This window comes from Schistocerca gregaria, chromosome 3 (assembly GCF_023897955.1).
Source record: "Schistocerca gregaria isolate iqSchGreg1 chromosome 3, iqSchGreg1.2, whole genome shotgun sequence".
Lineage (NCBI taxonomy): Eukaryota > Metazoa > Arthropoda > Insecta > Orthoptera > Acrididae > Schistocerca > Schistocerca gregaria.
The window spans coordinates 858,137,682-858,163,534 of NC_064922.1; positions in this window are offsets into that span (position 1 = coordinate 858,137,682).

Below are 25,853 nucleotides of genomic sequence, written 5' to 3' on the forward strand. Positions count from 1 at the left end.
CTGGGCCTAGAATTCAGATTCTCCATTAATCACGAACGGTTGTTTTGACTGCCTCGGCTACCCAGTCATGCATCCCGCCCGACTCAAAGTCCAAACTGCAGCAAACCACTGATGACATGACCCTGTTCATTTCCCTATTGCTTGCATCCTCACTGTATTCTTGCAAGGGTATAAATGATAGAATGCAAGATGTATCTGTGTCCGAAACAACAGACCCAATTCAAAAAAATGGTTCAAATGGCTCTGAGCACTATGGGACTCAACTTCTGAGGTCATCAGTCCCCTAGAACTTAGAACTACTTAAACCTAACTAACCTAAGGACATCACACACATCCATGCCCAAGACAGCATTCGAACCTGCGACCGTAGCGGTCTCGCGGTTCCAGACTGTAGCGCCTAGAACCGCACGGCCACTCCGGCCGGCAAAAGATCCAATTTATCGACTTAAGAAGCCTTACATTCATAAACAAAGGGAAGTTCGTATGACTTAGCTGCTTTGAGTCTTGAAATGATTCAACCGCTGCACTTGAAAATTTGTCAGCGGGCCGGGAATTAAGCCTGATTTCTCAGTTTCTTGCAAACTGACACGCTGACTGCCTCGGCCATCCAGACATAGTCCATGTCCGACTCGAATTCCCAAGTGTTGCTCACCACAGATGTTGCGGTCCCATTACTTAGTTCAATGCCCAAAGCTCTAAAGTCATAGTAATTTCCCTTTACTGACGAATATAAAGCTGCTTAAGCCGATCATTGCTGTCTGTTCTTTCGGACATGTGTGAATGAACAGTTACCGCACACACATACGCCACGATGGGTAATCTGACTGTTTCAATGCAGATAAATGCCATCGTTCGTCCCTTTGCAGAAATACAGTGATGTTGCGAGCAGTGGGTAAAATGAATCTAAGTTATAACATCAATGGTGCGCAACACTCTGGAATTTGAGTCAGACGGGATGCGTGTCTGGTTGACCAAAGCAGTCAAGGCGACTGTTTGAGGGAAAATGGAGTATCTAGGTTGGAGTCCTAGCCTAGTCACAAATTTTCTAGTGCAACTGTTCAATTATTTCAACTCCGAAAGCAGTTAAGTCATACAAATTTCTATTTAGTTAGGAAAATGAAAGCATTGGAAGCCATTAGTGGGAAAGATTTACCTGATCCAAGAGAGATAAAAACCTTGTTGAGTATAACCGTTCTAGGCGCTTCAGTCTGGAACCGCGTAATCGCTACGGTCGCAGGTTCCAATCCTGCGTCGGGCATGGATGTGTGTGATGACCTTAGGTTAGTTATGTTTAAGTATTTCTAAGTTCTAGGGGCCTGATGACCACAGATGTTAAGTCCCATAGTCCTCACAGCCATTTTATAACCGTTCCTTTAAATGATGCCGTAGAAGCTAACATAGTGACTCTTTTTCGGAGAAAACAACCGAATATATGGCAGTACTTATTAATTATATGAGGGCTGCCGCTAAATCGGTCAACTGGACAGACAGAACAAGTTTAAATATCGCTAGGTTACGATTAGTGTGTGACGCAAAGGCATAAATTATGTATCATAAGTCTGTCAGAAAGGCGCAAACATTTGACAGCTGATGTGAAACTTCCTGGCATATTAAAACTGTGTGCCCGACCGAGACTCGAACTCGGGACCTCTGCCTTTCGCGAGCAAGTGCTCTACCAACTGAGCTACCGAAGCACGACTCACGCCTGGTACTCACAGCTTTACTTCTTCCAGTATTTCGTCTCCTACCTTCCAAACTTTCTTTCAGGAGTGCTACTTCTGCAAGGTCCGCAGGAGAGCTTCTGTAAAGTTTGGAAGGTAGGAGACTAGGTACTGTCAGAAGTAAAGCTGTGAGTACTTAGCGTGAGTCGTGCTTCGGTAGCTCAGTTGGTAGAGCACTTGCCCGCAAAAGGCAAAGGTCCCGAGTTTGAGTCTCGGTCGGGCACACAGTTTTAATCTGCCAGGAAGTTTCATATCAGCGCACACTCCGCTGCAGAGTGAAAATCTTATTTGACAGCTGGCTAATGGACTTTCCCAGCATTATTGCAGAGAAAACAATGCTCGTCGGGTTGTCTCAAAAACACAACGAGTCAGTCGAGTCCTTCTCTGACAGCACTGGGAAACAGTACACAGACTTATGCAGAGACTAACAGCCAAACAGCAAGGGGCGGTGGAAAGTCCTAGTGATTTGTCCGGTGCCACTGGGTTCGCCACACACCTGGAGAAAATCGACATTGGTTCTCAAACGGAATGTCTATAGTGGTCTCCGAGCCCAGCTGTCATAGACGCGGGCATACAGGCCACATTAAGAAGCTATGCCTCCAGACGGTAAGTAGGACATAAGGTGCACGATTTCCGAAGCAAAAAGCGAGGTAATCAACGTCCAGTTAACTGAAACTTAAAACTGTGTGCCGGACGGAGACTCGGACTGGAGACCTTTGCTTTTCGAGGGCAAGCGCTATACCAACTGAGCTACCGAAGCACGACCCACGACTCCCAATCACAGCTACAATTCCACCAGTACCTGGAAGCTATGATGTGGAAGTGCTAGTCTTGCAAGATTCGCAGGAAAGTTTCTGTGAGATTTGGAAGGTAGGAGACGAGGTACTGGAGGAAGTAAAGCCTTGAAGGCGGGTCGTAAGTAGTGCTTGGGTAGCTCAGACGGTAGAGCAATTGTCCGCCAAAGCTAAAGGTCCCGTTTCGGGTCTCTATCCGGCACGCAGTTTTAATCTGCCAGGAAGTTTGACATCAGCGCCCACTCAGCTGCAGAATGAAAATTTAATTCGTGGAGTGAATGACAAAGCTTTAGTCCAGCGTGTGAGGAAATTAGCGCAGTATTGGGTTGGCCAACTGGCTTTGGCAACAAATCCATACCCACCTAAAGGAAAAAGGAAGGAATTCCTAACCTGATACCAGGCATCATAGCAAGTTGTGGAAATGACAATACCTATCAAAGTTAAGACACAGATGCCGATAACGATGTCAATTATTCACATTATTTCAGAAGGATGTTTCTCTACATCTATATTGACAGTGAATACAGTTGTCCGTATCATCATTATGAAATAAACTTTCATAATTGGGAAACTTCAGAAGTAACTGTCCCGGCTACGGTTTAACACCTACCATAGCTCTGTCGACATCAAGGGACCAAACTTATTCAGTAATGACAGCAACTCACAGACAGCGTTATCAAGACCATCTGATACAAGCCGACGACGGCAATCACACCGAAACAGGCCTGTTGTAATAAATAGTATAATAGAATATGCAGCGTCTTGGTCTCATAGCATAATATGCAAAAATGTACACGTGAATCAACTGTTTGTAGACTTACAATGAGCAATCCAAGCCGCTGGAAAGTATATCAACTGTAGGGTAAAACATAAACTGTGAGATACGTTTTGTATACAGGGTGTTTCACTAAATGTGTTTGCCTCTGTAAGTTACGAAGTATTAGGCGCGGGAAATATTTATTGCGCTAGGTCACCGTAAGAAACGGTACACTGTCTTCGGAGCTATGAACATAGTTTATTTTGTTATTATCCAAAGATGTTTCAAAATGGTTCAAATGGCTCTGAGCACTATGGGACTTAACATCTGTGTTCATCAGTCCCCTAGAGCTTAGAACTGCTTAAACCTAACTAACCTAAGGATATCACATACATCCATGCCCGAGGCAGGATTCGAACCTGCAACCGTAGCAGTCCCGCGGTTCCGGACTGCGCGCTTAGAACCACTAGACCACCGCGGGCGGCTATTATCCAAAGAGTTACAGCAAAAAGATGCAATTTTTGAAATGGAACAGTAGTTGTTTCTGTCACGCACTGGAATCAGTAACACCAGCCGTGTATACATCAATTTAAATTACATTAATATCACTTTTAGTTTGGCAGCTACAACCCTTCAAAGTTTCAGGGCCAGATACCATACGCTGTACATAATACATGGCTGTGTGGTGAGTGATGAATGTTCTGGAGGTGGGAAGTTGATTTAAATGAGATGTTCAAATGTCTGTCCAAGTTCCTGAATGCAGAATGCAATGCGCCTTCTAAAGGATCTGCGGACGAGATGTAACATCGCCGGTCTCACGGAGCTACATGCGTCCTCGATGCGCCGTCTTAGATCATCTGGAGATGTGGACTCAGTGACATAAACACGATCCTTTAGATATCCCCACAAAAAGAAATCTAGTGGTGTAAAATCGAGCGACCTTGCCATGAATGAGGACAATGGCGCCCCAACCACCTTCCTGCAAACCTGTTGTTTAGTTCTTCCACAACAGCACCGACAGAATGGGTTGGCGGACCATCGCGCTGAATTCATATATGGACTCTCGTGTGTAGGAGACCACCCAAACTGTCTACTATAAACGCGAGATATAACTCACCTATCAGTGTACCTGGGAAGTGGTGTGGACCGATGATTTCATCCCCAAGGAGTCCCCACCATACACTAATAGACCACCTATGTTGACGGTCGACAAATCGTACCCACTGCGGCCCAGTAGGGCACGTTATGGCGATTCACTGCTCCATAATTTGTGAACGTGGACTCATCAGAGAACATAACACCTTTTAAAGACTCCATCTTGAAATTACACATGATCCATTCACAGAATGCAGCTCTCGCACGGAAATCGTTCCCATGCAGCTCCTGGGTCAGTGGCAGGCGGTACGGGCGAAACCTGCGGCCGTGTACTATACGCCACACAGATGTGAGACTGACACCAGCGACTGGAGCAATGGCTCGTAAGCTGACGTGAGGATCGTGGTGTACTGCAGCTAAAACAAACACCTCCGTCTCCTCACTTCTTGCAGCATTACCAAGCTGTCTCTTTCCCGAAGTCGTTGCTCGGCATGTAAGAACGTAATGGCTGCCAGAGCTCTTCGCCTAGGATATGCTACGGCGTGTACGTTGTCAACGTATTCGTTGTTCGTGTATGCCATCTTCATCCGATGTCAGTAACTGTGGCATATTGAACCTCATTTGTTTGTGTGGCTCGAACTGTCGGGTATACGGCCGTGTGCGGCGACAGTCAGCAGTCTAACAGCGCATCGAGGAAGCTTCTTCCTCCGTGACACCGGCGACGTTACAACTCGCCCGCACCACATTTAGGAGGCGCATTGCTTTATGCGCAGCGTTTGTGGTTCTGCCGCTGAAACTTTGAACGGTTGTAGCTCCCAAACTAAAAGCGATTGGAGTGTAATTTAAATCGTCGTATACACAACTAGTGTTACTTATTCCAGTGCGTGACAGAAACAACTATTGTTCCATTTAAAATTTTTATCTTTTTGCTGTAACTCTTTGGATAATGCCGTCCAGTGTGGCCGTGCGGTTCTAGGCGCTTCAGTCTGGAACCGCGTGACCGCTACGGTCGCTGGTTCGAATCCTGCCTCGGGCATGGATGTGTGTGATGTCCTTAGGTTAGTTAGGTTTGAGTAGTTCTAAGTTCTAGGGGAGTGATGACCACAGATGTTAAGTCCCATAGTGTACCGAGCCATTTAAGCCATTTTTCTTTGAATAATAACAGAATAAACTATGTGCATAGCTCTGAAGACAGTGTAACGTTTCTTATGGTGACCTGCAGCAATACATATTTTACTTCGTAACTTACAGAAGCAAACACACTTAGTGAAACACACTGTATGTATTCCTGTAAATTGTTACGCTACGTTTTGTAAATATTGTGTACATGCAGTTTTATATACATTCCTGGAAATGGAAAAAAGAACACATTGACACCGGTGTGTCAGACCCACCATACTTGCTCCGGACACTGCGAGAGGGCTGTACAAGCAATGATCACACGCACGGCACAGCGGACACACCAGGAACCGCGGTGTTGGCCGTCGAATGGCGCTAGCTGCGCAGCATTTGTGCACCGCCGCCGTCAGTGTCAGCCATTTTGCCGTGGCATACGGAGCTCCATCGCAGTCTTTAACACTGGTAGCATGCCGCGACAGCGTGGACGTGAACCGTATGTGCAGTTGACGGACTTTGAGCGAGGGCGTATAGTGGGCATGCGGGAGGCCGGGTGGACGTACCGCCGAATTGCTCGACACGTGGGGTGTGAGGTCTCCACAGTACATCGATGTTGTCGCCAGTGGTCGGCGGAAGGTGCACGTGCCCGTCGACCTGGGACCGGACCGCAGCGACGCACGGATGCACGCCAAGACCGTAGGATCCTACGCAGTGCCGTAGGGGACCGCACCGCCACTTCCCAGCAAATTAGGGACACTGTTGCTCCTGGAGTATCGGCGAGGACCATTCGCAACCGTCTCCATAAAGCTGGGCTACGGTCCCGCACAGGGCCAACACCCGGCATCATGGTGTGGGGAGCGATCTCCTACACTGGCCGTACACCTCTGGTGATCGTCGAGGGGACACTGAATAGTGCACGGTACATCCAAACCGTCATCGAACTCATCGTTCTACCATTCCTAGACCGGCAAGGAAACTTGCTGTTCCAACAGGACAATGCACGTCCGCATGTATCCCGTGCCACCCAACGTGCTCTAGAAGGTGTAAGTCAACTACCCTGGCCAGCAAGATCTCCGGATCTGTCCCCCATTGAGCATGTTTGGGACTGGATGAAGCGTCGTCTCACGCGGTCTGCACGTCCAGCACGAACGCTGGTGCAACTGAGGCGCCAGGTGGAAATGGCATGGCAAGCCGTTCCACAGGACTACATCCAGCATCTGTACGATCGTCTCCATGGGAGAATAGCAGCCTGCATTGCTACGAAAGGTGGATATACACTGTACTAGTGCCGACATTGTGCATGCTCTGTTGCCTGTGTCTATGTGCCTGTGGTTCTGTCAGTGTGATCATGTGATGTATCTGACCCCAGGAATGTGTTAATAAAGTGAAAAATGGACTAGTCTAACATGTGGGACATACATTTTGTCAAATGAAAAGTATTGTTTGCTACCTATTTTGACAACCAAACAACTCTACTTGTTAATCTCTACTCATTTGTTTTGTTTCATTCTGCCTTGTCATATTCCTGTATAATGTTTAAGACATGCAGTGATCTGTGCATTGCATGTTCCCTTTCTGTAAGGAGGGATGCCTCAAAACTTGAATTTTTTTTACGCGTCTACATAAAGTGATCAGCCTTCTTCTTCTTCTTTGTTTTTAAATTGAAGCAGACACATTTGCGTCTGCACACACCTTTTCTATAAGAATGGATGGATTTACACTTCGTTAAAACTGCTGAACAGCAGAACATCCACCTACAACAACCTTTCAGATGCAGTGTGGAGATGTGCCTCCGAGAGGACCAGGAAGGGTTTCCTGAGACCCTGATAGCTATCTGCCAGTCTCTGCACCTTGGGTGGCAGAGCTGCACAACGCCTGTGAGTACTGAGTCGTAGCTCGGTGGGCCACGGGCTAACTTTCCAGACGAACGAGAAGTCTAGCTTGGTTCTGATACCAATCACAGTAGTGCGGTGTAGTTTAGTGTAGTGCTTCGCAGTACCGTGTTGTGCATTAGTTTAATCCAGAACTATAAATGACGAAATCTGAGATCCAGCAATGCAGCACAGTACAACCAACCAGTAGCATGTGCCTTCTGGTTTCTGGATGAACAGATACCTGTGAGCCATTTCACCAAATGGAGTATATAGACATTTAAAAAAAAATATTTCTTCTTTTTGTATAGATATTTTATGTAGACTTTTCCCCTTCAACACCACAACGCTTGGTTATACTAACACTTGTGAAAGGATGTGTGCTATATTCAGAACAACTCATGAAGAACATTTGGTCTATTCCTGTGTCTAGATAACAGACTTAAATAAATAAGAATAAATAAATAACGTTTCCTATGCACATACATTCTATTACTAGGCGACCGTGTGGAACTGTATCGAAGGTATTGCGTAAGCTGAGAAATACGGCATCAACCTGAGCTTCACAAGGTCGATATTAACAGCACCGTTGTGATTCATAGAAAGCTGGTGGTCCGTCTCCAGAAAAAGCAATTTAACATTTATGTTTAACTTTCACGACCAGAGGTACTGCCGGCCGGAGTGTCCAAGCGGTTCTAGGCGCTTCAGTCTGGAATCGCACGACCGCTACGGTCGCAGGTTCGAATCCTGCCTCGGGCATGGATGTGTGTGATGTCCTTAGGTAAGTTAGATTTAAGTAGTTCTAAGTCTAGGTGACTGATGACCTCAGATTTTAAGTCTCATAGTGCTCAGAGCCATTTGAACCATTCTATTCAGTAATTCACGTTTCCCCTGATTGCTCACTATCATTTCCAAATGCTAAGTCGGGTATTTTATAATTAAAATCGTTTTTATCTGCTCTTTAAATGATTTTTAAAGTCCAATATAATATACATTGAGTATTAATCAAGCGTGAAATGAAACGGGAATATTTTTACACTACATTTGGCCGCTGTTAACATTTTAATAAAAATCTCAATTACACGTTGATGCAAGAGACGCATAACTGAACAAAGGCGAATTATTTTATTTATTTTTATTTATTGATTTATTTAACCTGGCAAGATTAGGGCCATCAGGTCCTCTCTTACATCTAACCAGGCATTCTATTTATTTTAAATTCATATGTTTTCGTAGGCTTGTTAAACTACATCTAGTACAAAAGTGAAATAAACAATTACAAAAGCTGAAATAAACAATTATGTATTGTGTATATTTCATTTATGGTACGAGAATGATCAGAACTTTAATTTCAATATGTTACACGTGTAAGACCTCTTTGAAAGAGTCATGAGCTCACGAACAATGGCGTAGCATTCAAATACGTTTGTTAAATTCTGCAAAGTGAATGCAGAATTTTGTATGGCTTCTGAAAAGGACAAATTCGAAACAAAGGAAGGAAGTTTAGGATATAATAGTCTCTTGAAGATGTGTTCATTATAAACGATCACAGTCTCGGAAATGCTAAATGAAGGGGAAGGAAGTGAGCAGCGTATTTCCTAAAACAGACCGCCATAATTCGCCTTAAGTAAATTAGACAGAGAGCGGAAAATCTAAATCAAGTTGATTGGACGATTATGACTCCTAATTTCTTATATTTTTCCGGTATATTCATTTTGCGAAAGTTGTACGAGAGGAAGAAAATTTTTACATACCTCTTCTTGCATCTTGCAGTGTATGCTCCCGGAATTTCAGCAGCAAACCTCTTCCTGATATACAGCATCTGGAGTTTCTTGACATGTCGATAACGCTTTCGCCCTTGCTAAATGAACACGCGACAAAACCACACCGAATTTATTGGGGTCTTTTATAAAGAATAATGAAGCCACTAAGGTACGGGTGCCAAATAACGTCACCTTTGTGCATGATATGTTCTAGATTCGTTAGTAAGTCACGTTGAATCACAAAATTTATGAAAATAGCTCTTTAATCTCTTTTTAACTTTTAAACTTAAAGATATTTCTCTATCCGCAGCTCGTGGTCGTGCGGTAGCGTTCTCGCTTCCCGCGCCCGGGTTCCTGGGTTCGATTCCCGGCGAGAGGGATTTTCTCTGCCTCGTGATGACTGGGTGTTGTGTGATGTCGTTAGGTTTAGGTAGTTCTAAGTTCTAGTGGACTGATGACCATAGATGTTAAGTCCCATAGTGCTCAGAGCCATTTGAACCATTTTGAAAGATATTTCTGATACTTATGTCTGGAGGTTCAGAAACTCCGAATCAGAAAAATGTCACATGCTGGCTTTATTAGGAACACATGGACCCATTAACGCCACATATTTTAAACACAAAATAAGTATTTATTTTTACTCATAATTATCATTAACTAAAATATCACAGTGTCAACCTATTTTGAGCTTATACAGGATAATTTTTTTCATTGCATACAAACTCTAGGGATTGAGCGATGAGAGGATATGTAGGAAATTAGATGTAATGAACTGATGTCTGGAAAGGCATGGTTTCCATGCTAGAAACCGTTTATTCAATTACACATTGTTACAGAGACTGAAGTCTAACACGTGCTGTATCATGCGGCCACAGCTGATGATTTCTATGTGCCTCAACGCATGCTTGTATTCCCCGTAGAACGTCTGTCTCACACGTTCACATCGGTCAGGCTGCATCCGAACAGTGTAAAAAGCTGCATGAATACGCTGCTCCAGTATCTCCACATCTGAAATGAGTTCTGCATACACAATACTTCTGAGATGGCTCCCTAACCAGAAATCGCATGGGTTGAGATCCAGTGAACCAGTAGGCCATGCAACTGGACTCCTTTGTCCGATCCATTGACCAGGGAAGACACGATCCAGATGCGTCAGGACGTTAATGGTGAAGGGGGCTGTAGCAGCCACATAAACCTTCGAATCATCAGTTGCACTTCTTCCAGCAGGGGAGACAAAGTCATCTGCAAGAAACGCCAACAGTTCCGGCCTGTTAGACTACGTGGAAGTAAGAGTGGTCCCAAAATACAGTCGCCAATTATCCTGCCCACATATACCGGCTGCACCGATGTTGATAATTCGCTGTCACCATACCAAAGGGGTTCTGCATATTATCCCACAGATGACTGTTATGAAAGTTGAAGACACCACTCCACGTAAAGGCGGCCTCTTCTGTGAAATGGGTGGATGACACAAATCCCGGCATCGTGGTTGCCTCTAGGCGCTTCAGTCCGGAACCGCGCTACTGATACGGTCGCAGGTTCGAATCCTGCCTCGGGCATGGATGTGTGTGATGTCCTTAGGTTAGTTAGGTTTAAGTAGTTCTAAGTTCTAAGGTACTGATGACCTCAGATGTTAAGTCCCATAGTGGTCAGAACCGTTTGAACCAAATTTTTTTTCGTGGTTGCCTGGGGAAGAAACCAGTGACAAAATGCTCCCAAAGTGGAAAGTCTGTCGCTAGTAAACCCTGTATTCGCTGTACATAATAAGGGTAGTAACAGTTGTGGAGAATGTTCCACGCGGTCCTCTGGCTTATCCTGTATTGGTGAGCTAACTGCCTAGTACTGATACGGCAGTCGCCTACCACAGTGCTAATTACATTTTCCTCCAAGTCTGCTGTCCGAATATTCTGGGTACATCATTCATGATTACAAGTTTCCTCAAACAACCCTGTCTCAGACAAACGGCGAAACACTATTGCAAACATTGAGTGCTGTTTTTGTTGTCGTAGGGAATAGGTCTCCTGATACAACCTTGCTGCCTTTTGCTATTAGCATTCCTGTAAGTAAACACCATGTCGTAAGGTCTGGACTCGAATATGCAACCATTGCGTACAACACTGCATCACATCCACTACAGTGTGAGTGGGCAAGAGAAGTGAATTGGACACAACATTACCAGTTACTAATGCAGGAGATGGCGCTAGGGTATGATGTATGAGGAGTGTGTGTGATTTTCGAAGGGACCAAACTGCTTAGGTCATTGGTCCCTAGACTTACACACAACTGAAACTAACTTATGCTAAGAACAACACACGCACCCATGCCCGAGGGAGGACTCGAATCTCTGGCGGGAGGGGCCGCCCAGTCCGTGACATGACGCCTCAAACCGCGCAGCCACTCCGCATGGTGATGTATGAGGAAACCATGCATTCTGTAACTATTCCTGCAAGGTACAGCACGTGTTAGACTTCAGTCTCTGTAACAAAGCGAGATTGAACAAATGGTCTCCAGCATGGAAACCATGCATTTCCGGACATGAGTTCATTAAACCTTGAGTTTTCTGTATCCTCTCATTGATCAATCCCGAGAGGTTGTACACGATGGAAAAAAATCACCCTGTATAGCGTATGGATATTTATACGTAAAAGTCATTACTCTGCACATTCTACGCACTTGTGAATTGCAAGGTTTGTGTTTTTTCTAATGCCTAGAGATTCATCATGTAAATACCTGACATAAAATTTATACAGTGACATGTACTTAATACGATCTCCATCACCCAGAAAACACATCCAGACTGTGCCAGAGCTTGTGCTGCATTGGGGGTCACTTGTGACAGGAACTGCTTTAGAGCTGGTCTTCTCGCAGTTCTTCTCCACGTCATTAAACAGTGAGGCCTTCATTACAGTTTGTTTGTAGTTCAACGATTTTCGAGCGATCTTGTCAGGATATCTTTGTTTTGGCGTTGAGAGAACAGCAGACGATGGAGATGGAGGTGTAATTGTTCCTGATTTTTCTGTCACCATTGTCGACAGAATGACTAAAATTAGGAGTTCCTACTGTGCGTGAACTTTGTGGAGCTATTTCCAGTGAGGGAGACACTCTTGGTGGGTCATCTTGTTCACTACTTAGATGCGAACCTTCTATTGTAGGAGTAGTTTGATTCTCAGATGCTGATTCTGCTTGTTATGCTGCTTCAGATGCAGCTGACGAATGACGTTAGGGTTGAACAGATAGCTCCCAGTGGCCCTAAATCCACTCATTACACTGCTCGGAGTCAAAGCTCTTTTACATACTGTGTTGAAAATTGTTCTGGGGTCACTTTTCCTGAAGTCACTGGACTAGTTCTTGTCGAAGACCATCATAGCTTCTTCAGCCCAGAAAATCTTGAAATGTTTGAAAACTTCTTTATCCATTGGCTTCAGTTCATGTGTCGTATTGGTAATGACACAGTAGCGTGATGTCATGTTTATCCGCAGCTGCTACGATGTTTGCATCCATTTGGGATGACGCTCCATCAAATATCTGCACTAATTCTCCGGCTGCCTTACATCAGGTAAAGTGATCAAGGCAGCTGATAAATAAAACAGTTGTCATTGAATCCTGTCCACTCATGACAGTCACTGGTCCAAAACGCATTTCCTTTTTCCACTTAGGGTCAAATGTTGGCTTCTGAAAATTACCATCGATGGGACTGATGTACCTAGAGCACTGGAGCATGCAAAAACTGTAACGTTTTCAGCATGCTCCGATTCACCCATGCACACACTTTTGGCGCCTTTCCGTGTCAAAACCATTTGATGATGATGTACAGCGATCTGGTACCATAGTGTCATCGATATTACATACCCTCTCTGGCTTTTTCAATCAAAAGACTACACAAATTTGAAAAATAATCTCACTATTGTACCACCTGGGTTAATTTTTTGGAGTTTCTTGTAGCTACTTGCAGGTGCCACTGCAAGAACAGTCTCAACCACTTCCTACCAGCTGACCATTTTGACACTTCAAAAGGGTGTGGTTAACTCTTAAATAAGCAGAAGTTGAAAACAGATACACACAAAACTTTCACTTTATTGGCACACCAACCTCAAACAAAGAAAACAAACATAGTCTGAGCAGGCCTTGAGGCCTCAACGGTACTTACCGGCAGCCGTGTCATCCTCAGCCATTAGGCGTCAACGTATCACTAAATCGAAAAATACAAGAACATAGTTCTTCTTCTATTTCCTTACTGAAGTAAGGATTATGGCCAAGCTTCCTGGCTTGTGATCCAGTCTGAGTCTGTTCACGTAGAGTTCTCCTAGGAACTTTATGTACTAACGAAACTCTTTTCTACGCCCTACAGTCTGGAGCCGAGCGACCGCTACGATCGCAGGTTCGAATCCTGCCCCGGGAATGGATGTGTGTGATGTCCTTAGGTTAGTTAGGTTTAATTAGTTCTAAGTTCTAGGCGCCTGATGACCTCAGACGTTAAGCTGCATAGTGCTCAGAGCCATTTGAAGCTCTTTTCATACTCATTCCTTCGCTTAATGCATTCATTGCAGTCTTCAGTTATTCTTCTCACCATGGTGCTCTTTCTGGCATTTAAAATTAAAGAAAATACCATTGTCAATAGTTAAAGCGCTTTTGCACAACAGGATTGTTTTAATATTATCAGTAAGTAAAATAAAGATATTTAGCTATGTACTGTACTGTGATAACATAAATATTTTGTATGTAGACTTGTAACGCCATTATACTATTGTATGTAAACCTATAACGCCACCTTGGCATGCTACCATGTACTTCATGAGGATATTACTCTTTAATATTAAAAAGTATTATTATAAATTAAGGTTTGTAACATTAAAGAAAAACATTGACAGAGCACGAAAATATATAGTCTTACATGGTTATTCCTTAATAAGCGGCAAAAACAACCAATAATTCATACCTTGATATAATAGCAACCATTCAGCTGATTGACAAAAGACACAATGGATTGTGTCACCCTGAGGTGAAGGGTTATGGGGAACTCGTAATACCTTTTTCTGTCACTAGTTGGCATAACAATACAGACACATAGGAGCACACTAGCGCTGCCTGGTACGAGTACACGAAATTACTTGTGTGGAGTTAAACGTTCAATGTACGTGGGGATATTTGGTCGAGATACCTTATAATTGTTACCAAAGCCCTCTTCAATCGAACAGGGTCTCAAGAAGATCGACAACTCGGCGAGTAACAAGTTGGATTCGGGAAAGGGCAACCGTCCGTAGAACAAATTCTTACCACGAAGAACACCATTTCTCGATCTGAAAAGCATTCGGCTCCATAGATCGACAATCCTTCAAACTATCAGCTACATTTGGGTTGGACGAAAAGACAATAAATATCGTAATGGAAACACTGACACAGATGAATGAAACGTGACGTTTATGGGAGAACTGAGTAAAGAATGTAAGACAGTCCCTGGAGCACGGCAAGAGGATGCTGTATGTGTGGCACTGTTTCGCTACGTCCTTGAAAAAATTAAGAGCAGTTCCCCAACACACCGACTAGAACGCAAAATCAAAGATGCAGAATTAGATTTGCTGATGACATCACACTAAATGCCAAAACGTAAGGCACAAAAACGACTTGAAACATTGCAGGATCGAACGGGGAAATAAAAGAAATAATTCATGGCTGATACCAAAACTGGATGAGTTCCAAATTGGCGATAAGAAAGTGTTTCATATCAAATAATTGAAACACTTAGGTGATAGGATCACGGGAACTGTTGACACCGTTCAAACCATTAGCAGTCTTCGCATAAGATACAGTCTCCAACAACAACCAAAAAACGAACAATCAGCAGAAAAATAACATAAAAATGGGAGGAAAATATTAGGACCTAGCGTAGAAAATGGAACACCAATGCAGAAATCTATACGCAAATTTGTGACGTATGATGAACTCAGCTATCTTACTTACATAATGATAAAAAGTATCAGTCGTAATTGCAAATTTCTTTTATATCTAATGTTTGTAACCAGTTTCGGTCATTACAACTATGTGCAGAAAAATGATCGGAAGTGCATAATACATACATCAAAAAAGTTTTGCAACAACTCGGTTCAGAGAGTTCCGGTACCTGTACAGAAAATTGGAGTAGAGATAAATGTAAACATCGTTTCCTCCCTTTTTATTGCTCATGGAAACCTTCAGAGGAGGTGGTCCAGATTGCTGTACGCTCCGGTACCTCTAATACCCAATAGCACGTCCTCTTGAATTGATTCATGCCTGTATTCGTCGTGGCATACTATCCACAAGTTCATCAAGGCACTGTTAGTCCGCCGACGGTGGTGGCCGAGCGGTTCTAGGCGCTACAGTCTGGAACCGCGCTACCGCTATGGTCGCAGGTTCGAATCCTGCCTCGGGCATGGATGTGTGTGATGTCCTTAGGTTAGTTAGGTTTAAGTAGTTCTAAGTTCTAGGGGACTGATGACCTCAGTAGTTAAGTACCATAGTGTCAGAGCCATTTTTCAACCACTGTTAGTCCAGATTGTTCCACTCCTCAACGGCGATTCGGCATAGATCCCTTAGAGTGGTTGGTGCGTCACGTCGTCCATAAAGAGCCCTTTTCAATCCATCCCAGGCATGTTCGATACAGTTCATGTCTGGAGAACATGCTGACCACTCTAGTCGAGCGATGTCGTTATCCTGAAGGAAGTCATTCACAAGATGTGCACGATGGGGGCGCGAATTGTTGTCCATGAAGATGAATGCCTCGCCAATATGCTGCCGACAATGTTGCGCTATCGATCGGAGGATGGCATTCACGTATCGTACAGCCGTTACGGGATCTTCATTGACCACCAGTGGCATACCTCGGCTTCACATAATACCACCCCAAAACAGAAATGAACCTCCACCTTGCTGCTCTCGCTGGACAATGGTCTAAGACGTTCAGCCTGACCGGGATGCCTCCAGACACGTCGCCGATGATTGTCTGTTTGAAGGCATATGCGACACTCATCGATGAAGCGAACATGATGCCAATCCTAAGCGGTCCATTCGGAATGTTGTTGGGCCCATCTGTACCCCGCTGCATGGTGTGGTGGTTGCAAAGATGGACTTCGCCATGGACGTCGGGAGTGAAATTGCGCATCATGCAGCCTATTGCACACAGTTTGAGTCGTAACACGACGTCCTGTGGTTGCACGAAAAGCATTATTCAACGATGTGGCCTTGCTGACAGGTTTCCTCCGAACAATAATCGGTGGGTAGCGGTTATCCACTGCAGTAGTAGCCCTTGGGTGGCCTGAGTGAGGCATGTCATCGACAGTTCCTATCTCTCTGTATCTCCTCAATGTCTGAACAACATCGCTTTGGTTCACTCGATACGCCAGGACACTTTCTTTCTTGAAAGCCCTTCCTGGCACAAAGTAACAATGTGGACGCGATCGAACAGTGGTATTGACCGTCTAGACTTGGTTTAACTACAGACAACATGAGCCGTGTACCTCCTTCCTGGTGTAATGACAAGAACTGACCGGCTGTCGGACCCCCTCAGTCTAATAGGAGCTGCTCATACATGGTTGTTTACATCTTTGGGCTGGTTTAGTGACATCTCTGAACGGTCAAAGTGGATGTGTCTGTGACTCAATATCCACAGTCAACTTCTATCTTCAGGTGTTCTGTGAACCTGGGTATGCAAAACTGTTTTTGATGTGTGTATTACGACAGACACAATTTTTACGCAGGACGAAGGTCAGTAAAATTGTAAAATGGGGTATTACCGAAATAACGACACAGTGCCAGGAGCAACTGGTACTTGTTCTCCAACTACTAACCTGCTAGCAAGGGCTGCCCTGGGGGCTGTAAAATGGGGAAGTTCCGAAAACCATCCCTCACATGATCCGTAATAAAACGATTGAAATCCACATAACTGATCATATTATATGCACATATAAGAAGAAAAATCTCATGTAGTTTATGCAGTCGAAAGACAATGATGCTTAAAATGAATTTTAGTTTTTAAATTTAAAGACTGTCCAGAGAAGGACGGAAACCACCACCGGAATACCGAAATACTGCCATATGTCGTCTAATTAACCGGAACATCTGGCTGTTTCGGTATTACCATGGAAATTAGGGAAGAAGTTTCTTTCTGCTAAGCAAAGGTTACGTTAACCTGTCGCCACGAAGAAATAAGTCAAGTTGTACTATTGTTGCAGGACTCGGCTCTCTAGATAGCGGTCCAGTACTGTGATGTGTCTTTAGCAATGCAATGTGTGAACACAACAACCTGTCGACTTGTTTTCATAGACAGCCTGCTACACTAAAACTATATACAACACATTTAAAACATGTCACAATGTTTTACATACTGACAATACGGTCACAGACCAAGAAACAAATTTATTGACTGTGACAATGGGCGCGGAAGCCTACGTTTATATAGAATAGTAGTTTGTCAAATTTATAATAATACAGTTAAGTAGGAAAAAATATTTTTCTTAGAATTCGATTTGTCCGGTTAACAATTTTTTTTTTGCGAACTCTCGTGGCTGTGGTAAGTTTCTATTACCCGCAGCGCATCTAATAAAAAAAAATTTCACTGCTCTTTTATAGACCCTATTGAGTGGTCAGTGTTTAAAAGATGCTGCCGAAATATAGGATTATTACTTGCTATTCCTATTGTATATTCTTTATGTCTGAAACAGAATAAACTGCGAGAGCCAGCAACTACCGTACTGGAGAAACGGATGCCATTCTTAATAAGGTAAAACAGAGAGCCGGAAAAATGTTCAGCATATAGAAACCTAATTTCCTCAGCATGACACCTGTAGGCAATATCTCAGACATGAGAGGTTGGTTATTTCAGGATAAAAATATTGATGTTAGTTTCGTCAACGGTAACTCTTTACAGATGAAACTTAATCCCACTGCAGGTAACAATCAGAGTGGTTTTTGCCACCGTGTATTTATACTACAATATGTGTTGACTGCAGAAAACAATATGTAGGACAGACAGGTCGCAATTTTTTATATTTAAGCAGCTTGCCATGTGGTATGCCATGCTGGGGCACTTAATAAACATGGAAATGTCTTACAATCTGAGATGTAGTCAAATGGAAATCACTTTACAGTTAATACCTATATCAAACTGGGGATGTCAAATTTATGTGACACTGAGTTCTTTCTGTAATACGGCACTTTGCTATTACAGTGATTGTTCGAGACACACCTTTCCTGGCTGCTACGATCGTAGACTGTTTCGTTGAGGCAGGCACCCGAGGTAATCTTTTCTGGCTGCTCGCGCTTCATCTCATCATTTACAGTGGGTGGTGACTGGTGATTTCACGTAGTGGCATTTCCTGCTACAGTCATGAGTTGAACTTTCTTCAGCTTTTCGGTTATTGTTGTCGTATGATCACGGTTGGTAGTACTGCGTTACTGTGTGTTTCCTTCCGATAGCCTAATGTGCAAGATAGCAGAGTTATGGGCCAGACTGGGGCACCAATCTGGAGCCAACCTACAGACGTTTTAGGGCTCGGGGCGGCATGCGTAGCATCCCTCTAGAGCCCGGCGCTAAACAGGCTGGTAGCTTTGAGGTGCCCTGGCCAGACCTCAGTTTGCTTACAGTTTCCCCGTTTGGGATTTTGCTAAACTGATTCGTGTGATGTGTGCATAGTATATCAATTCTAAAGATCAGATAAACAATTACGTTTCTGTTTTACAGCAGAAAATCATATTTTTCTTAATAATTTGGAAAATTATGCAAAATATTGTAAAAAAACTTCCTGGCAGATTAAAACTGTGTGCCGGACCGAGACTCGAACTCGGGACATTTGCCTTTCGCGGGCAAGTGCTCTACCAACTGAGCTAGCCAAGCACGACTCCGGCACGTCCTCACAGCCTTACTTCTGCCTGTACCTCGTCTCCTACCTTCAAAACTTTACAGAAGCTCTCCTGCGACCTTGTAGAACTAGCGCTCCTGAAAGCAAGGAAGTTGGTAGAACACCTGCCCGCTAAAGGCAAAGGTCCAGAGTTCGAGTCTCGGTCCGGCACAGAGTTTTAATCTGCCAGGAAGATCCTTATCAGCGCACACTCCGCTGAAAGGTGAAAATGTTATTCTTAAAATATTGTAAATTGCGTTCTTGGTGATTTTTGTTTCATGGGCATTAGCCAGTGGTCCAAGACAATGCTGGAGAAATAATGAGCATACTGGTCAGCTACAGACATGCCCCTGTGGATGTCAGAAAGAACTGTGTAACACCGAAAATGCAGACAAAATACCTTCCGCACCATCAAAATTTTTCTCTGTTTAATATCGGTTGATAACTTGTACTGTACCGATAATTCTGAATATGTATGCTTTATTACAGAAACTATATTTAATACGTAATCGATGTAATAGTGTATTTATTTTTGACTGTATAAAATTGATTGTAATTATAATGAAAATATTGTAAATTGCTGGGTAATAGGCAAGGGAATTTTATTGAAATGTATCGATAGCAACGACAAAATGGCAGTAGCCGTGCCGTTGTTTATCTTTGCTTATGGAGAGTCTCCGTCGCTTTGCGAGCAGAGATGAGGCAGAGCAGCTCGAGTGATGAAAAGTGTGCGGAAGTGTTTGTTGGGCGCTCCTGCCGACGTTGTGTGCTGCTATGCACGCGCCAATATAGGCGCGCCTGATTCGTTGACCCGCGTGTATTGAGAGCACGGTAGGAGTGGGCAGCCGGAAGAAGCTGCAGCTCCAACTGTTGCCTGTCCCGTAATTATCCGTGGCGCTGGAGACGACTCGGGGTTCTTCTCATAGAACAGCAGCATCAGCAACAACAACGGCAGCTCAGCAAGGCGTCGGGTGCACTCTTCGTCGTCCGCACAGGTACTCGTACAACATAGTAAGGCTGCAAAGTGACATACTCTTATAGGGGCATTACCCAGTAACATTTCTTTCACAAGTGTGACTAACGTGGCCGGCCGGAGTGGCAGTGCGGTTCTAGGCGCTACAGTCTGGAGCCGAGCTACCGCTACGGTCGCAGGTTCGAATCCTGCCTCGGGCATGGATGTGTGTGATGTTCTTAGGTTATTTAGGTTTAATTAGTTCTGAGTTCTAGGCGACTGATGACCTCAGAAGTTAAGTCGTATAGTGCTCAGAGCCATTATGACTAACTTGAATAATTACAAGCCATACTTGAAACTTGTAGGTCACCTGTCTGTTGATAAGTTTTGTGAATATTTTCTACGTTATGGAGAGGAGCTTCATTGTGCTATAGCTGTGTACATCTTCTCTGTCTCCTTTCATATAAAGAAAGAACATGACATCATTGTTCCAGTTCCGGGTCATATCTTTCCTTCGCACGCATTCTGCACATACTTTTGCAAGTTCCTTTCGTATTACTTTGCTTCCAGCTTTAGTCATGTCTGTTTAAATGCTATTATTATTTGGATGCATATTTTCTTTCTTCATTAATCAAATGTCTTTTTACATCTCACCTGACAACATGGCCAGGAAATATTTATTTTCATTACTAATGATCTGTGTTTTGGATTCACCTTTTGATTTACACCAATACCTAGAGAAATGTTAGAATGAGTGTATTATTTTTTCCTATGTTGTTTACAAAAGTGCTACGTTTAACTGACCTTGCTTTGTACGATGCTGCATATCTTTATCTACAATGGAGAGGTCCCTAATAGGAGCAACGATATACTTCGGGACTGCTTTTAATATAAATTTACGTTAGTTATACACCAGCCAATGTATCACACAAATATTGAAAATTGCCTTATGTTGATGGGTGGTTTTCTCACTATTCGCCTGTTTTTGATGTTCACTTTAATGTCGTTTTACATTACGTGCTTTAGAAATCCTTACTAGTTGTTACTTATGATATATCTATATTTTACAGATCCTTCTTTTGGCGTCATTTTACCGTCATTTTGATGTTCACTTTAATGTCGTTTTACATTACGTGCTTTAGAAATCCTTACTAGTTGTTACTTATATCTATATTTTACAGATCCTTCTTTTGGCGTTATTTTACCGGCAGCTACAACTCATGTATACTTATTGTTGACCTATTTTTTGTGTAGCATTTTATGTAAATAAATATTCAGAGAACATGTAATGATTTTATATTGTTGTAGGTAGATAGTGTGGTTTGTCATGAACTGCTCTCTTGCATGTCTCGTCTCGTATATAAATCCTCTTACATATGAAAAAATACGTAATTCTGGGTCATTCACTATGTTTTTCTTAATTCACAACGTGTTTCGATAGTTAACCACCGACATCATCAGGTCGAAGGTATTCTCTCCGTTGTTGATGGTCAACCATCGAAATCTGTAGTGAAGCAGAAACAACATGATGCAGGATAACATATTTTTTTCATTTGTATTAAGAGCCGCAGTCTTGACAAAATGTTCCATGAGGGTATGACATAACTGGTAACTCCTAAACATTTCGTGTAGGGCAGTGTTGCTGAGCATGAGGCTCTGCTTTAGGAGACTTCTTATGTTTAACACTGTATGACATTTTTATCGATTTCCCTCAGCTCTCAGATCTTGACTGTGGATATTGTATCACAGACACAGTCCCTTTCACTGTTCAGAGATGTCACTGAACCCGCCCAAAGATGTAAACAACCACGTACGAGCAGGCGACAGGCGGTCAGTTACAGTCATTCCACCGAGAAGGACGTACACGGCTCGCGTCGTCTGTATTTCAAACACTCCTAGACCGTCAATACCGGGGTAAGATGGCGTCCGCATTGTTACTTTGTGCCAGGAAGGGCCCTCAACAAGGGAAGTGTCCAGGCGTCTCGGAGTGAAACATAGCGATGTTGTTCGGACATGGAAGAGATACAGATGGACAGGAACTGTCGATGACATGCCTCGCTCAGGCCACCCAAGGGCTGCTACTGCAGTGGATGACCGCTACCTACAGACTATGGCTCCGAGGAACCCTCACAGCAACGTCACCATGTTGAATAATGCTTTTCGAGCAACTACAGGACGTCGTGTTACGACTCAAACTGTGCGCAATAGGCTGAATGATGAAACTTCCTGGCAGATTAAAACTTTTGCCTTTCGCGGGCAAGTGCTCTACCATCTGAGCTACCGAATCACGACTCACGACTGGTCCTCACAGCTTTACTTCTGCCAGTACCTCGTCTCCTACCTTCCAATACTGGCAGAAGTAAAGCTGTGAGGACCGGTCGTGAGCCGCGAAAGGCAAAGGTCCCGAGTTCGAATCTCGGTCGGGCACACAGTTTTAATCTGCCAGGAAGTTTCACATCATCGCACACTCCGCTGCAGAGTGAAAATCTCATTCAGGCTGAATGATGCGCAGCTTCACTCCTGTCCTCCATGGCGAGGTCCATCTTTGTAACCACGACAGTATGCAGCGCGGAACAGGTGGGCCCAACAACATGCCGAATGGACCGCTTAGGATTGTCATGACGTTGTGTTCATCGTGAAGCAAAGCAAGCGCTGTATCATGTATAAGATACAGAGGCGAGCGAGTGCACGGGACTTACCCTAGTTCACTGCTAGTAGCGTCACGTCATCGTAACGCGCCTGCATATAGTATTGCACCACATTTAACATAAAAGTAAAAATTAAGATTTGTGTGTAAAACTTTGTTAAAGTATAGTTCTATGTAATAATGTTTCAGGTAACAAATCTTAATGTTATAAAATTAGTAGTTTACGTAAAATTCACGTTTTGAAAGAAAAATAGGAGGCGCTAAATAATGACGCTAGGAAGCCAAAATTTGGTGAGAAGGTGCAGTAAGAAGTCATTAATGAGTGGTGCTGGTTTCCAAAACCATAAAACTAAAATTGACTCCAGAATCCGCGTTTTTCGGAAAAATCAGAGGCGCGAAATAATAGAGCTACAATATTGAAAATTGGTAGGATGCTTCAGTTCACCCTAATAATAATAATGGAAATACCACAATCAGTTACCTCTTCTAGTTTTTTAGTAATTTAGTAAAAACTACTTTTGTGAGTAAAATGTACATAAGCATTATAGATTAAGTACTTTAAATTTTAATGATAAAACAAATTCTTTAAGACCAATGATCAGATAGGACAATTAACAAAGCTACACCAAGTTTTAGTCTTGTAGCATAATTAACAGCTGATACAAGTCTTGATAAAGCTATGGTTCAGAGGTAACAATCTACCGTTAGTTCCATTGTAAAAATTCTAGAGAGTAAAGTTTTAATTTTAGCGGGCTGAGATTTTCTACGTGCTTCTGTACTGCTCAGATGTATGTATACAAAAATTGAGAAGTTTGTAAAGCTATTATTAAATGTGATATTTAAGATTATGTGCCTGAGATAGCGATCATTTGGAGGGTGCAGGCATCTGCATAGGAACGGAAAGAACAGATGCTCTCTTGGCGGTACGCGCCGGAGCTATATAAAAAGAGCGGCAGAGGCAGTAGTAAGCTCACTCCGCATTAGACCAACGCCTAGTCCACGCGAGCTTAACGTCCGATCGCGCCTCGCCTCGGGTGACGTCATAGCGGGCTGTGACATGCGCGTACTTAGCAATGTAAACGGACATTGAAAATCGCGAGGACTGTACACCGTCCTGGATCGTTTAGACTTCGGTAACAAACTGTTATTGTGCCGTCCGTGTGAAGTATAATTCCGCGTGGCAAGTGGTGACTAACTCCACTTTTAAGGCGAGCATTAATCTTTTTTTTTTAACATTATTGCGAACTATTAATAGAGCACCGTTAGTTAGAGTAATGAACTATTCGGGAGGAACTTGCTGTAGAAGTCGCCTCTGAACTATTAAACGATTGACTGAATTAACAATATTTAATGTCTTTAGCATTTTCAGAAGTTTCGAGTAATTTGTGTGAGCCTTTAAGATAATAAAATCTTGTTTGGAACTTTAAATTTTATTGAAGCAGCCCTAATCCCGTGAAGAACTATGGATATTTTTCGTTTAGCTGGGCTGTACAGGAATGTGGCCGTGCAGACTGGGAACTAAGGTCAGTAAGTTTCCCTTCGCTTTCTGACTGGCCACCAAATTAGTTGCCAGGCTCGCGTGATTTAAGGTGGCAATGTTCAACTTTCATTCAACATTAAACAACGACTTCTTCGCCGTCCCACATATGTTGCATCGGCAATAGTCTGTTAAGTGAAATGAACATTCAAACAACTCATTCGACAGCTTCTTCGCCGCCCCACATATGGTGCTTATCGGCCGGGAAAACTGAATTAAAAGCAAATAAAAGTGCTCGATGTGTGAAAGCGATTGGTATAAATTAACGAACTCGGTAGGCAATAACAGGACACTGAATTGAACTAGTGTGGGAACAGTGTTACCAGTAAAGGCGGGTGTAGTGTATAAACAATAAGTGTCTACCGCTGTACGTTGGTTAGTGACGATGGTGAGGAAGGCGACGATGCTGGATCGCGGCTGCCGACGGCGCTGAGACTAAAGGAAGACGGTGCGTCATCGCGGAGCTGCGCTGATCTGCGAGACAGCTGCCGGCTGCGCCGAGCGGTCAACGGTGCCTTGCTGCCCCCCCCCCTGGAGCTATTGCAGTAGGCGATTCCTGTGGCGGTACTCGACGCTACAGCTGCTGCTGCTGCCTTCAATACGTCGCGACGCGTCGCATCACGATTGCTGGTACACCGCGACGACATCATTCGTCGAAATCAAGCATTTAAGTTAAGTCAAAGACTTTTAAAATATTTATTAACTGCTGCTAACAAACTAAAAGATATGGAAAGTAGTGTACATTTCAGAAGGGAACCGGTCTCTGACCAAGAATCCTCAGGATCAGGAATTGAGTTTAATGAGGATGGTTCCATTAATCCCTCAAATATTGAACTAGAACGTAATTTGTCACCAGTAAATTATGACTTTAATTTAAATGAGAGTGCAGGGATGCAATCAATAAGTGAAATAGAAGTCAAAAGGGAGCCAGTAGAGTTGCTAACTTTGTCAGGTAGTGAAACTGAGCTCAATATATCTCCAGCTCAGTCAAGTCAAGAGATACAAAGTATCAAGGTAGAAGCTCCGGATTGGATGCAAATACTGTTTGCCAAACTCGAATCAAACCAAAATAAAATTGAGGCTAAAATTGAAAATAGTAATAAAGAGTTGGAGAATAAAATTGAGGCTAAAATTGAGGATAGTAATAAAGAACTAAAAGAAGAACTGCAATCAAAATGGAATAGTTTGAATTATAAGATAGATGCTATTCATCATGACATTCAAGTAAAAGTAGGGCAACAGTTAACTAAAATGCATAGTACTTTCAAATGTGAAATAGATCAAATTCAAAAAAAATTATCAAGAGGCAGATGAACTTTTGGAAGTGAGGTTGTCCGAAAGATTGAGCAACGAGTCCAAACTTTGCTCTGACAAAGTTAAAGAGGTACAAATTAAAGTAGATACTTGTCAGAAAAACATTGAGAAAGTAAAAGAAACCTGTACCGAAATTCGTGGTGCAGTGGAACAAAGATGTTCTGCCAGGATAGAAGCAGTAGAGTCACAAGTAGAGGAATTAAATACTAACATTGCTAACCTAGAAAATAGAGTAACCTCTGTTAATTCTAGTCATTCTACTGTACAGCATGTGACTTCAGTTGACGCCGCTTTTATAGGGTGTCGACAGTTTTTGCGCTTTGATCCTGATAAGTACATTCACCCTCTTGAATTTTGGAATGACTTTGAGGATGTTCTCCCCAACACTTGGTCAGAAAGAGAAAAAATTTCATTTAT